This window comes from Protopterus annectens, chromosome 8.part1, assembly GCF_019279795.1.
Source record: "Protopterus annectens isolate FY-2018-M chromosome 8.part1, PAN1.0, whole genome shotgun sequence".
NCBI classification, from domain to species: Eukaryota; Metazoa; Chordata; order Ceratodontiformes; family Protopteridae; genus Protopterus; species Protopterus annectens.
In genome coordinates this window covers 156,873,258-156,888,335 of record NC_056742.1, presented here as the reverse complement: position 1 = coordinate 156,888,335, position 15,078 = coordinate 156,873,258, and positions in this window count along the sequence as shown.

The window sequence follows — 15,078 nt, the reverse complement described above, 5'->3', positions numbered from 1 at the left end:
TTACCAGTAGCATACCACTGTGTACAGTGTCCAGTTTGACATTTATTTCACAGAACTTCAGGCCAACATTCCTGGCTTATGGTTATCTAAGTTTGTAGATGGCTGTAAATTGGGAGTTGATAACTTCACTAACATGGGTTAGAGCATTTTAACAACTGCTAAAAGGTCAAGTCTCAAATTAAATCTGAAAAAATGTAATATGGTTAATTTTGATAAACAAAAAATGTGCTCATATAATATAGGTGGCACGTGGCTCTGATTAGACAGTGCTGCAATCAATCTAGGTACATTTGTTGATATTTTCTTATCTTTTAAATATTATGTATCATTAATATTTCAGAAATCTGTTATATGGCTCCTGTAATTTCCAAAGGGATCTCATCTAGATACAAAAAAGTCTTAATTCCCCTTTACTCATATCTAATCAGACACATTATTGTGTATAAGACTCCTTGCTTTATTTGGTGTGTTATAGACTTCTTTGTGGAGATGTATGTTTTAACTTCAGTGCCATTAGGGAGCTGCTGGTCCTGAATCTCTTGTTTCTCCTAAAATCAAAGTAGTTCTACAAATACTAAAACCAGAGATCTAAATTGTTATCGGTAAATAAAACACTGTGGAGAGATATGTTCATTATGCAATGAATTCTTCACTTCTGGAACAGCTTTCCACTGCAAATCAGGCAGTGTGATCTATTAACTTCCTTTATATGGGATTTGGATGATCAGATGGGTATTCCCAAATTAATCGCTGGCTTGATTGGCCTAGGCTTCCTTGAAAAAGGAGGCCCAGTCTAAGGATGGGTACTGGCAAGGCTTAAATAGTCTCACAACTCTGATGCCTTACATTTCTTATGATCTTGTGATGCTAAGCATTGCTGTATCATCTATACATTTATTTATTTATTTGACATTTGTTGACCAGATTAGTCCAACTGGGCAGATGACCTTTTTCAGTGGAGACATGAGGAGAAAAGCTCCAATAGAACATACATGATATAATATGACAGAGAAATTTAGTATTTGTATTATCACATACAATTACATATACAGAATACAATTGTTTTTATCCTTACATATTTACAAAAGACATACACAGAAACTAAATTAGAAAATGTTAGTTTTTCAAAATATGATTGTAGAAACTAATCTTTGGTTTGCACAGTTTTCATACATCATATCAAAATGAGAAGCTTAACTGTGCCCTTTTATGTTTATTCAATATGTGTTCAATGACTTTTTATGGATTAATATACAATACCATCTATAGTTATCACAGTCTCTGTCTGTACCAGTAAATTCTAAAATATTGTTTGGACACATTTATTTCAAGTTTAAGAAATCATAACCGTAGTGTTACAGATAATAAATATACTATTTAATCATTTGTTTCTAAACTTTGGCCAGTTAATATTTATTTATTAATTTAATTTTATTGACTGATTAATTCCATGGAAGCCAAGGATCTTTTTCATTGAAGATACAAAGTGAAATAAATTTCCACCCATTAATCAGCAGACAAGTTATTGATGATGTAATATTTTGCATCATGTCATAATTACAGAATAGATACATGGTGTTTATTTACACTTCTCAGTGACTGTCTTCTCAGAATCCCAAGTTCCCAGCCCTCAAATCAGCAATGTGCTAAACACTGATAAATGTTTTCCGCTGGAAATCACAACTGATGCAGTTTCTATGTATGCACCAGCACTGATGTCTTAGTTTTGGGAGACTACTCCCTTTTTCATGTTTATATGACCATGGAGTTGGTATATATTTTTGGGAGTGTATGGGGATTGCCTCTAGGGACAAAAATTTTAAAAAAAATGATTACAAGTTAATTTTTCATCAGGCTGGTTTTCCAGGTGTTTGTGTTTGACTATTCTGTATATCACTGACTTAAGACCCAGTCCTTCATAGTGGAACCATTCCATAACAGTAACTGAATATATGAAAGGTATATAATGATAGTAATTAAATTAAAGGTGCAAAGGAGTAACAGAAATTCTGTGCATTAGATGAGTGAAATTAGTTGTGCATCACATGTTTCTGGTACACAGCTAAAAAGGTATCAGTCACTGTTTACTGTTATATGCCATCCAAGAGAGATGATAATCCATTGAAAATGTGGCTGTTACCAGCACACAGCTTAAAAGGCCTTTAGGAAAGCTAAAATGTTTCCCTGATACATGTTAATTATCTATACACCACAACAAATTAGGTGCACAGTGTCTTTCACATATTATAATACAACTCTTTCTTCCATTGCTGTTTGTATCAGGTGACTCTGTTCTGCCTGCCAACCTGTTGATTAAGTCTTAAGGATGTAAAATGACATTTATTTTTTTTTCAAAGAATCACATTCCACCAGTGTAAAGAAAAGAATATAACCTCATGCGTACTAGCGACCAGCGTTCTAAGGCAACATTTCTTCTTCATCCTGTAGTTAATATGCAGAACAAAACAGAATATAGAGAGGATTAAATATTACGCTGCCTAGAAAACTATATGTATTATTTATATGAAATAACACTTTATCCTGGATTGCTTTATGTTGTGTCTTTCGGCTTATCCCGGTTAGGGGTCGCCACAGCGGAACTCCGGTCCGCTAATGTTTGGTGCTTTATAATGTAAGAAAATGATATTTTCCAGATTCTGTAGCAGTCAAAGACTTGAAAATGAACATTAGTGAACACACCTGAAAGCAAAATAGGAATAAAATGTGTGTTAACTGTTAATAATGAGAAAAATCATGCTTAATATATTTCAACAAAAGGGTAAATATTCTGTACAGCATATAGATGTGAGTTGTGAGTTCATAAATGATGCTATATTGCCAGTTCGCAGCAGAACAAAATCCCACCAATAAGGGGAATGATAAAATCATACATGAGAGATGAAATGGAAAGCCTCTGTAATGCAATATAAGAAAGCTAAACCTTTCAATAATGCAATCAGGTTTCATCTGAAAAGTTTATTTGATTTTCATTCTAACTCATGACGTTAAATATCTATGAAAAAATAGCTCCAGAGATCAGTAGTATCAATAGTTAGTAAATAACAATGCTCTTATTACGACCCACTGTTTGCTAGCAGAGCAGTAGCAATGACACAGCTCGTTTGATCAATATCGCTTCAGTTATTGATTCTTTTCCAGTTTCATTAAAGATGAGTCTAGCTTTCCACAAGAAATATGATTCAGTTTGATCCTAAGATATGCTGCTTTATGAACTCTGGCTACAGCTAAATGAAAGACCTCCTAAACTGAGAAAATCAATTCTCTTTCATTGTGCTCAGTTTTAAAGTGTCTTAATGCTAAGCAGACCCACATTTGTACTACACATTTACAGAACAAACCCATTACCACAGACTGCAAAAACAATGCATACATGAATGTATGCTTAATAAAATAAAAACAGTTAGTTTTTATGAAGAAACTGGTAAATCTCAGCTGTACTTTTTTGTATTGTTTGCATTAATATTTTTCTGTTTAAGTATCGTCCATGTCATCCAGTTCTGAGGAATAAATGACAACATTATTTATTTGTTATGCAGCTGCAGATGATAAAATATGTCATTATATGTGAAGGCAACATATATCACATGTGGTCTCAAAAAAAAAAAAATAGTATCACTTCTGGAAAACACCAACTGCCTCACATGAGTATGATATATATGAACAGCCACAGGACAGGAGAAACTGCTGTAAAGAAAGGGTCAAAACTTATCATGCAAAGCAGGTACTGAGACATAAAATCTTAGAACAGAAGATGCAAAGGTACAGCAAGAGATTATGGGCAGGTATGTGGCATCAGCCAAGGGCAGAAAAAGTGAACCACAGATATAATAAGCTCTCTGTGATATATGGATGTAGTTAAACAGACTGACTTATATATGTTGGCTATACATATGAAAGAGCTTTAACAAAGTTGAAAGCATTGCCAAAATTCATTATAGGATTTCTGCAATCCAAGCAATGTTTTATGATTATAATTATTGTTGTATATTTTGATGTCTTCCATACCTTTCAGCCTTTTGGTTCCCAAATGGGCAAAAACAGTCTCGGTAGTACAAAAGAAAAATTCTTCCTACACCCCCTGCATGACGCATATACTCTATAAGGGTGAGCATACAATGGATGCAGTGTGCAGCTACTACTCACTTCACAAGTGACATAGGTTCTCAATCAGTCCTGCCCTCCTTAAAGCTAGGTCACCAGCCTCCACCAAGGATACAGTTGCAGGAAATTCATTACTTTGACATGTCCCTTGAATCTGTCCCTGAGAGAAGTAAACAGGCGTTCCCTCTTCATTTGCCTCTCTCCACTGCTAATGACACCTGGGATGCCTGCATTGAAGTAATGGTTTCATCTCTCTGTACCATATAGCTAGACAGTTTATTTATTTATTTATTTGAGATTTGTTGATCGGGATAGTCCAACTGAGCTATTGCCCTTTTTCAGCAGAGACCTGGGGAGAAAAGCTCCACAGAAAATAAACAATATTAAAGTAGATACAATAAAAATATATACACAATAAAGTACTCCAGCAAATGTCCCTTAAAGCACAAGTAAGAGAAATCCAAAAAGAAAACAATAGGACAAATGAGGATATAGACAAAAACAGTCAAAGGAAGAAAAAAGGATGAAGTTTGGCTTATCCTCAGTGGATAAATGTAAGGAAGAAGTTCAAGTAGGGTGATTGCAGTGACAAATTCACGTACTACTTAGATAATTTTTAACAGCTTTCTTAAATTCATGGACTTGGGTAATGGATCTAAGGTACAGGGGAAGCCTATTCCAAGAAAGAGCAAGAAAGTAGCTTTAAAGATTTTGCCCAATAGATTTATTAGGTTTTTGTATCTATAAAAGACATTTATCTGAACTTCTGAGTGACCGAGGGGAATTATATAGGGAGAGAAGAGAGGATATGTTAGGGCAGGCAGACAGCTTGTTTAGGATTGAATGGATAATGAGAAGTTGAGTGAATAAAAGCTGGTTAGGAAACTCTAGCCAGCTGAGTGTTTGGAGAGCATGTGCTCAGGTAGGGCTGCATGGTATTGATGCCCCCTGTAAAAGGCTGTAAGCTTCTGACAAGAAGTAGGGCTACAGAGCTTGTTACTTCATGATACAGTCAATGACAGGATAGCATCTCTGGTCATAATACTACAGCATGGTCTTATGAGGTGATCAGAGACCTAGTAGCCTGTCATGTTGTTGTCACAGCCTTGCAGGCAAGTTTACTGCCAACGGCATGTGTTTTCTACATTACTTAGTTTAAGTGAGTAGACAGAAATGTTACATGGCAGAAAAGGCATATTGGTGTGTTGTATTCTGAATGTATATTTACTGCATTATGTAGGTGTATGATCTGTGCTGTAGTTGGACCATTTCATATCTGCAGTTTGCAGTATGACTAGCAGCAGAGATCACTCAGCATTTTGTTTGTAATGTATATAAAAGGGAGAAGCAATAAATGAAAATGTATGTTGGTTTCAGTGTTTTAGCTCATTAAGTCATTGAGGTTTCCATTGCTTTGTATGGTTATTACTGAGTTGAATCATAGCCAGAGAAAATGTTAGGTGATTAAAAATAAAAAAATGTCAATATGTTGCTTTTTTAGGCTGAGTCTTGGCCTACATGAATGGACAATATTCAGTCCAGGCATCAAGGTGAATGAGATTGCAGCCTCAGGGGTTTATTTCCAGTTAAGATTTCATATTTTCCTTAATTAGAGGATTTTTGTGGGCTACTATCCCAGGTGAAGTAAACAGTATAGTACAATATTATCGGTCTCTGACAGTCAAGATAGAGGAAGGAAAAAAAGTCAATTATCTGATTAAAGAGCTTATGCAAATCATAGTTCTTAGGAGCATAAATGTTATATGATATGAGTGGTATGGATTGCTTAGAATACAAATATTACAAGCCATGTTGACAAAATGGATGGCATAGGTCACTTAGACAGCAAATGTTACAGATAATGCTAGTTGGCTGGAGAGCATGGGTTATTTACAATGCAAATGTTTAGGTGGCTATACTGGCCAGCTAAATACTAAGGGACACTTAGAGGGTGAACATTATATGCTTGGCCAGATGATGGCAGAGTCAGGTCATACTTCACCCAGGAAAATGTAACGTTTCAGGTCATGACTGGATAATATGGATAAGGCATGGTAGACCATGGCTGGCTCAGAGAAATGAAACGTCACAGGTTATGAGCAATTAGAATTATATGAATGGCAGACCATGCTGCCTTGGTTTGCTTTAAACAAAGTCTGTGATGCTGGCCACATGGAGGCAGAATGCAAGCTAACCAAATGGAATCTCAAGAACAGATATGCATAAATAAAAACTGAAAACAGATGAAACTCCACCAAAACAGAACATAGTTTATGAAGAAGTTAAACACTTTTGTCCCTTTATCAGAACTGTACAAAAACATAAAAGCACTTGTATAACTGTAGATAAAAGTCACATGATCATTTCCATTATATCATAGAAAATTCAACATGCTATAAAATATGGCCATACTTTAAAAATGCTGTTTTTTGATATTTGGCATTTATTTATAATGACACTTACCATTAATGCTGTTGCAGAAAACAGATGGGTCTGAATTCACTAGTTGATTTAGGTTACCTTATCTTTAATAATGGTATTATTGTGGCATTTTTTTTCTCTGAAAAGGAAATATAGGGCTGGATTACAGAGAAAGTAAACTTGAGGAATGACAAAGCTCAATACACCAAGAAAGGAGCAAATCTGAACTAAGTCTAACTTGTTTAACAGATATTTTTTTCATGAGGTACAAATGAGCAGAAAAAGGTGATAGGCTAAGGGCGATGAAGGGATGGAAGAATATGCAGAAGATAGAGAAGGGGCTGAAAAATGTCAGAAATGCAGTTTTTAAATGTTCAGCAGAAACAGAATAGTTAGCTGGTAGGATTTTAAATCTAATAAGGATTCTTTTAATTTCTGACCAAAGCATTTTTAAGACTAGAGAATAAAGGAATTTGCTTTTCACTGTAAAAGCTGGCTTTCAATTCTGCATTGTCCTTTTATGTTGATTTAAAAAGAAATATATATCACTTAAAATAAATAATTAATTCAGATTTCCATATAGATGAGTCTTTTTTTCTCATTATTCCCGCAAGAGAAAGAGTTCATGCAGGAAGTATTTTTATATTTGTTTAATGGCGAAAGGCAGGGAACCATTTAGTTTATAGGATACAAAAGATATTACTTAGAATGCAGACTGCAATATCAGGAGCTTGTGAAAAAAAATGCTGAGATCAGCCTAAGGTGAAAGGTTCAATCCTGAGAGAGGGCATGGATTAGATAATTTGTTTTTAATAAGTATAGGTAAATGTGGAACCCAAGGATTCCTTTTATTTATTTATTTATTGATTGATTTCTTGTTGCACAAGTAAAAAGCTTTGGGGTAGTTATCAGTGATGTTTGGTGTTGGTACATCTGGGGTGTATACTTTTTGCTGTGTATTTGTAAAAACAAACAGAGCACAATGAGAAGAATCTGGTTTGGTACTTTATTTTTTTTAACAAGTAACACCTTTATTAAATTATCACTTATGCCATAGGCATTCATAAATGTATATAAATGAAAGCAAATCATATTGGCAAAATCTTAATTGCAAGCATTATATATCACAAACCATATTGACATAAATATAGTTGCAAACATTACACATTACTTATAACCTACTTAATCATTGTCAGTCAAACATTACATAGCTCATTAAAATCTTGCCTTCTTTTTAACCTTATTCCTCCCCGTATGGATTAACACAATTCCCATTTTTCTATATAATTTGCTCCTACCCTTTTCTAAAGATCCCAATTCCACTTGTTTTATTTCTGATACTATATTCACTACTTCTAGTACTGTTGGTTTAGACTATGATTTCCATTTTCTAGTAATTGTTTTTTTGGAAGCCACCATAATTAGACTCAGCAAGGCCTTATTATGTCTAGGCAATTCTGATTCTTTATTACAGCTCAGAAAAATTATTTCCCTAGATACACCAAGTTGTTCACCCAGTATCTCTGATAGAGTAGTCTGCAGGGAATCTTTAAAATCTGCCAACTTATTAGACTCCCAGAAAATATATTCACAGTTACTTCTTTCTTCCCCACCACACATGCAACATTTGTTGTCTTCCTGAAGAACAATTCTCTGGAGGCTACTTGGGGTATAAAATGCCAACATAAACATCTCCAAGCAAAACTCTTATATCTTCTACATTTTTCTGCATATTTGGGAGACATACATATATCCCCCATAGTTTCTTTGTGAAATGTTTATCCAATCACTCTTCCCAATCCTTCCTAACCTCATCTGATTGATTCTTATAGTTATCATGCAATATTTTATGTGCTTACTAATTATTCCTTTTTTAACAGCAGATTCTGTATAGTTTCAGGTGTCAGTGGCACAACAGGCAGCACAGTCAGTTTTGATGCTGGAAGATCAGATGACTGTGGGTTCTATTCCCACACCAGTTGCCTGCATTCTTTTCCACTAGTACTGACACTGCAGTGCAGCAAAAGGGTTGCTACACTCTTGAGTGTGCTGTCTTTCAAATGAGAAATTTAAATGAGGTCCTATCTTCCTAAGTTGGTGGTAGCTAAGATAAATGTAAAAGATCCCAGAACACTTTTTCATAGAAAAAGCAATTTTTACATAACATTATTTTAGATTATCACACAAAACAGTTTAATTCATTTTTGTTTCCCCACCCTTTTTTCTACAGCCAAAACATAATTTTGCTGCAGTCATATTTAAACCTCATTTCTTGTTAAATAATCTCTTTACATCTTCTTTTACTCATATATCACATACATAACAAAAATGATTTTATTAATTTCATCATTTTTTTTCACAATTCACTCCTCATATTCTCCATACAAGACTATATCCAACTTAATTTATTCTATCTCTCATCTATTTGACATTCCTTTTGTAGTATTTCATATCATGTTTGGTCAACCAGAAAATAATACAAATTGTTCAACAGTTTCTTCTTCCTCACAATCATGATACTTTTTTCTGCTTCTGTTTAAACACCATTAGTCCTTTAACAATCAAGGTATTCAGTAACACTCTCTTGTAAATTTTCTTACTATTTCTCCAGTTTTTAACAGAGGTTTTAAAATAATGAGACAACTGAGGTCCTACATTCAGCCCCAGGAAGATCAAGTAGCACATCGCCTGAAATTTCTTCATTAAATCAGTTCTTATGGAAACAGAGATGCTATTCAATAGAGATATGAATTCTAACCCATGCTAAATAATTTATTTGCATTACAACAATATTCAGTGTATCAAACCACACGACCATCTAAAGGTCCAGGTCCTGTCTAACTCATTGACTATACAAAAATAGCAAAAACAATTATTTTACATGGGGTAGGGGCAAGAACTCAGACCCTTCCAACATCCCCACAATTTTTAAACACACTAGCTCTGAGACAGCACATCAGTTGGTAAAGGGCTAGTTTCCTCATGCTACTGTCTTGAACTCATCAAAATGCAGTACATTGCATCCCTTTGCAGTCTAAGTGAATGGCATATAACTAAATATTGCCATTCACTATGCACAACTACACAACAGCAATAATGCATACATTAATTTATCGCATTCCATTTAAATGAATTAGTAGCACAAATCAAAATGCATATTAATAAAATGATTGTCCCCCACGCACTAAGTGCTTTAGTTGCTTTAGCTTTTGCAGAGCTGTTTGCTGGTTGGTTCTCTTGTTTCTTTTGTTTTACTTAATTGCTATTTGCAGAACAGCTTAGTGTGTCTTTTTTTTTCCTTTGCAGCTAAGCTAACTTTGAAGCCATGCCTCAGTGGTTTGGATACATTTTAAACCTGAAGTGACAATTTCTGCATATCTCTACACCAAGAAAGTAAAAACAATTTCACAATTGATTCTACTCAGCTATTTCTACTGCTTTAGCTGTTTCCTAAACATTTTGTCTGTAACTTATATGGCAGAGATTTTTCCATTCCTCCCACACTTTTCTTGTGTTTTTAAAGCCGGTCACTCTCCTATATGTCCCTTATGCTAACTTAACTATAAAAAGTCCCTCCCTTGTGGTGGCACTAGATGTCCAAGCTAGGATGACTGCCCAGCCCAAAGATCTGGACAGGGCCTGCAGAAATATGGATAAAAACAGTGTTCCCTGGGAGAGGAAAATCCATAAAGAAAGAAAGATGAGTGAGGAAGAATAAAACATGGAATAGATAGCTGCTTTTAAAGCTGCAAATAAAGAAGAGCAATTGTACATTTTCTTTGAAAATATAATTACAATAGGCCATAATGTGAGCTCCCTGAAACAAATAATAGGAGAACAGCAAACAGAAGCGGGATGGCTAAAAGGAAAGGTGCAACATATGGAGGAAGATAAAGCAGCAATTGAAGATGAGCTGCAAGAAAAAAAATCTACAGAATACATGAGTTAACAGAAATAATAAAAGCAGGGGAAAATGATGAATGATTTTGAAAACTGCTCAAGAAGGAAAATCATCAGAATAACTGGAATAAAACAGATAGAATGGGCAACAGTCACCTGGACCAGTATGTATTGCATGTATATAGGAGATATTTGTGCTACAAGGAAATAAAGCTATATTAATAGAAAGTATAAACGGTGAGACAACAGCAAACAGCAGAAAGCCAAATGAGGTGTGTTTTGGCATGCATTCATATACTGTAAAAATGAAATAATTAGTTAAGTAGAAGGACTTAAACGTATTCATTTTGCAGGGTTGTTGATAAAGGTGGTTGAGGATTACTCAGTAGTATCTTACAGGATAGGAAAAGCTATGTTGGGGGAGATGAGCTAAGAGTGAATAGGAAAGCAGCATGGTTGAAATAGCCTACAATTTTGGAAGTACTGTAGGAAGGAGAGTAGTTCAGAATACACAAAATGGAGAATATTCAAAAGTTTACAAAAATGTATCACAGATTACACAAAATGGAGAATATTCAAAAGTTAAAAAAGGTATCACAGATTACATAAAATGGAGAATATTCAAAAGTTTACAAAAAGGTATCACAGATTACACAAAATGGAGAATATTCAAACGTTTACAAAAAGGTATCACAGATTACACAAAATGGAGAATATTCAAAGGTTAAAAAATGTATCACAGATTACACAAAATGGAGAATATTCAAAAGTTTACAAAAAGGTATCACAGATTACACAAAATTGAGAATATTCAAAAGTTTAAACAAAGGTATCACAGACAACTAAACAACACAGGCAGTAAAACCTGAATTGGACTGGAAGAACAATGTCAGACATTGGAGAGGTGATGCAAAGGCAGTGCAAGATACACAATGACAAATATCAAAACCAATGCAGTGAAAAAGACAATACAAGGATGTGCAGCAAGGAATGAACAAATCACAAAGGCAACAAAAAGGAGGTGAAATAAGAGACAAGATAGTGGTGAGTAAGTAATTGATAGACTCATATCAAAGAGGGAGAAGAACAAGAAACCTCTCTTAAGGGAGATTACCACACAAAAAAACAGAGAAAGAAGCAGAAGCAGAGATAAACAAGGCAGACTTCTATGGAGATGGGAGCACAGTGCATTGGATGAATGGGGTGACTCAGACATGAACTTCTTGACAAGCGAGGGAATAAACAAGCTGAAGAAAAGCATTTATGATGATGGCAGAGTTGAAGAGGTGGAAGACAGGAATACAAAAGGAATGAAAGTGGCTGCAGAGAAAGAAAGAAAGAATTTGAAGGAATGGGCAAATAAAGGCAGATGACTGTGGGCATGTTATGACAGCTGTATTAAATGAAACAGGTCCTTACCTTGTGAAACACATCCCAGTGAACAAAACATCATAACTTTACAAACAATGGGAAAAAATGAAAAATTTCCTGGGGCAGTGATGGGTTATTCAGCTGGGGGAGCATAGATACAAGCCTTGAAGGTAAGCAATGTACTTTATGATGCACAATAAACTGCAGTAAACATAAGTTTAATATCTATGCCTAAAAATAATAATTATTGTTGATTTAATAACTAGAGGGCATGAAACTGAGCATATGGGGATTAAGGTAAAGAATGACACATGGACAAATGTGAAATAAAAGAATATTGTTGAAAAAGTAGTATAACAAACTGCTATAAGACTGCAAAGAAAGAAGACAGTGTTGGATTATCACACAAATGAAGCAGGAGCAATAGTGGGGAGGGGAGACCAGTGATTGGAAACGCTATGCTATAGAAAGATTGTAATATCAGTGTACAGTCGACATGTAGCATTTATATCACGGTATCGAAAGATGAAAATAGTGAACGCTATTTCATTGGCCCAAAACATCTAAACATGAAAATATCGAACATTCAGAACAACAAATTTTTTCCCATGGAAAAAATTTGCTGCTCCGAAACACATACACACAACACAAGCACATCAAACAAAAAGCAACCACACACATACACTTAAATTCCTACATCTAACGCTACACTAAACTGAATATACACTACTATCTACCCACTTACCTTAACCCGCACCCTAACCCTAAGGTCCATCCCTATCGCACACTCACCTAACCCGTGCCCTAACCCTAACTCCCTTAAACCGCCCCAACCCTAAAGTCTGTCACTATCACACACCCACCTAACCCACACTCTAACCCTAACCCTAACTCACTTAACCCACCCCTAACCCTAACGACCTGAACCCAACCCGTAACTTTCCACCACAGTGCTAAGAATAGCGAAGTCACAGAAATGGTCAACCGAATTCTTTCCCGAGGAAAGAATTTGCTATTCTGCAGCTTTGCTATTCTTAGCGTTTGCTGAATAGTGTTCGATATCAAAACATTCGAAGTTTTAATACTTCAATGTTCTGATATAGACCCGACATGTAATGTATTAGTATGAGGGACAGCTGGAAGGGAACCAAAAAATAAGTCTTAAAAGTCCTGTGTCCAGAGCTTATCCATGTACATGCAAAATCTAAAAGGCATGGATCCAGAGGCTAGAGAGGGTGAGGAAGAATCTGAGTATAGGAAACTAGAAAGGAATAGAATGTTCAGCTCAGATGGTAGGCCCAGAAGAAGGGTTATGCTGTATGGCAACAACAGTGAAAATGGAGAAGGGTAGGCAAAGACAAAAAAAATGAAGATAATTACTTGAAACATTGGAGGAGATTTATCAAATCCTATCAGAAGAAGGAGAATATAGGAAAAGCTAAATAGGATAGGAAATACGTTGTTCTGCTGCAAGAAACAAAACTGAAAATCACACTGGGTAGAAAACACTGTTCTATGACCAGCCAAAGGGACAGATGGACAACAAGGAGGGGGGGGGTTACGATTATATTTCACAGGAGGACTTCAGATAACCACAGAGAAAATGACAAAAAAGCATTTAGACAGATGGATCATCTGTCAGGAAAGGGTGGAAAATTCATATTGGACAGAAGGAAACATATACACCAAACAAGGATGAAGAAGAATTCTAAAATAACTTTTTTACTAAATGGGCATATAATAGGATACTACAATGTCACCACAAAACCTGGAAAAAGGCAGGTTGTACAGGAAGAGTAAATATAACAACAACATGAGACAAGGACTAGATTAAGGAATGAAAAAGGCAAGTGGCTGAACATATGAATTGAAATGTATCTGACTTAGAGGGAATAATCCTTCACATGAAACATTTTGGTACAAACAAGTAAATCAGACAGGTCATTAGGAAATGACAGCTTAATTGATATAATGGAAAATATCCATCCAGGAGAGACACATACCATGTGGCAGTGAGACTTAAAGTAAGGGTGCAGGCACAGCAAACAATGGTAAGGGGCGGAGATGGGCTAGCTATTACTGGAAGGAAAAAAAGAGGACAAGGAAACACCAGCAGTAGTAAAATAATCAGTACAGGACAACATGAAAGGCAGAGACAAACTGGAAGGGATCAAGGTCACTGTCAAGAGACAACTGATGAGTGCAGAAGGAATGTAACAAAGGGGACTGAGGAACTGCAGAGAGAACTGGAGGTGATACATAAGGAAGCCAGAAGAAATTAAAGCACAAGAGAAATGCTACAGATCAGAGACAAAAAAGCAGTAAAAATGTAATTAGTGGAAAATTATTACAGAGCAAGAAATTCAATGATGGTACTTGAAGGACTACTGGTGGACAGTGAGGGAGGCACAAGGGATGTAACTAGCTGGGAAGTCCACAAAGTAGTAGGCAGAGAGAGAAAGAAAGAGGTATGGATGATTATTTAGAAGAAGTAGAAATAATCAGGGAAAGATTTAATTTATATAACAGGGAGATTTACAAAAAACAGGAAGGGACAGAAATCTGAAAATAGATCTGGGGAAAGAATATAGACAGATACACATTGGAAGATGAATGTGAAGACACTATGAATGCAAAGATGACAAACGAGATAAGGAAAGTCATATACAAGATGAAGGAGAGGAAAGCTGGAGGGCCATCTGGAGCTTCCCTAGAATTCTACAAAATGGGGAGGAGACAAAAACGTGGAAGCTTCTAGACGAGAAGTACAAGAGAATATAGGGCTCAAAAATATCCAAAAGTATGAGAAAGACCATAATAACCACAATACCTTATTGGAGATTAGAAAAAATGGAAGTGAGAAATTATAGATCTAATTCTTTGATTACTGTAGAAAACAGGATTTGGCAAAGGCAGTGGTGGGAAGACTACATGAAGTGTTGGCAAAGATAATAAAAACAGGATAAAATGTTTTTTGTGAAGAGAAAGAATGTAAAGAAGAACTGGTGTGATGTGCTGGAATTTATGTGTAGAGAAAAACAGAAGCAGGAAAGGAAAGTTGAAATTGGACTCTTTGACCTGCAGAAAACCTTCGATATGGCTAGGTGGGAATTCCTGTGGAGAACAATGCAACAAACGTAGCTAAGGGAAAATTCATACATGGGATGATGATTATAAATCCAAAGAAGCAGAAACTGAAGTACTCATAGATAGAGGAGTATCTGAGGAGACAATAACAGAGCGAGAGAATGACCAGACAGAGTT